Raw genomic sequence first — 1288 nt, 5'->3', positions numbered from 1 at the left:
GCTGGCTAAGGCTCTTTCTTGCTGGAAAGCACTTTGGTATCAATTGTCGTGCTGTCACTTTCTGGCGATTGTGATGTTTACTTTGTCACCAGTGAGAGATGAGAGTCAAGTGAATGCTTCTCATGGGAACCAGAGGGGAGGGTAGGGTTTTTAATTCAATAAGCATTCAACAGATTTGGCAAGGAATGTGTATATATAGCTGTTTTTGCATGTTACGCGGGTGGCGCTGTGGTCTAAACCACTGAGCCTCTTCGCCTTGCTGAACGGAAGGTTGGGGTTCGGATCCCCGTGATGGAGTGAGCTCCCTTTGCTCTGTTCCAGCTCCAGCCAACCTAACAGTTCAAAAGCACACCAGTGCAAGTAGATAAATAGGTACTGCTGCGGTGGGGAGGTAAATGGTGTTTCCATGCACCCTGCTTTCCATCATGGTGTTCTGTTGCGCCATAAGCGGTTTAGTCATGCTGGCCACATGACCCAGAAAGCTGTCGGTGGACAAACGCCGGCTCCCTCGGCCTGAAAGCGAGATGAGTGCCGCACCCCCTAGTTGCCTTTGACTGGACTTAACTGTCCAGGGGTCCTTTACCTTCCCTTTTCACTTGTGCATAGAGGGCAAGCAAAGTGAATGGGGCTGTGGGGCCATGTGTTTGGCCCAAACCCCACATTCATTCTACTCTTACTATTCTTCCACTGTTGTGTTGAGCCCAATATCTACACCTATCTATATAGATATATCCAGATCTTCTCCGTGTGTGGGGGCTTCCCATGGAGTTGGAACTCTTGATTGCTCAGGGTTCTAAATCATGTGAGGATCCTCCACACAGCAAATAGGTTAGAACAGAGATGCAGCCCTGCAGCCTTTCTTGCCACCCTAACACATCAGTGATGTGTTGTCTCGGCAGCCAAGGACCACCATACATACTGCCCAGGCTTGTGCCCCAGGGAGACTTTGGTGATGCTACAACTTGGGTGCTGCTAACACAGTGGTTTGGCTTCCCCCTCAGAGGCACACTCCATTGTCTCTTAAGACAGATGAAAACTAACAACAATTTTCTACACAATTCTCTACTGTGTGAAGAGGACCTGCTGATAGTCACATACAGAGCTCTCAAATTTAGATAGGAGATCTACACACCTTTACACATTTTGGTTATTAAGTGTACATCTAAGATTTCTTTGAATGTACACCTAAAAATGTGAGATTGAACACCTAATACTTGGAAAAGAGCTGCATACTCCAAATGGAGCTAATTGAGTGTACACATGGCAGCAATTTGAGATTTGTTGCTGT

This window comes from Lacerta agilis, chromosome 6 (genome assembly GCF_009819535.1).
Source record: "Lacerta agilis isolate rLacAgi1 chromosome 6, rLacAgi1.pri, whole genome shotgun sequence".
Taxonomy (NCBI): domain Eukaryota; kingdom Metazoa; phylum Chordata; class Lepidosauria; order Squamata; family Lacertidae; genus Lacerta; species Lacerta agilis.
The sequence above is the reverse complement of the archived record's forward strand: the minus strand, read 5'-3'. Positions refer to the sequence as shown.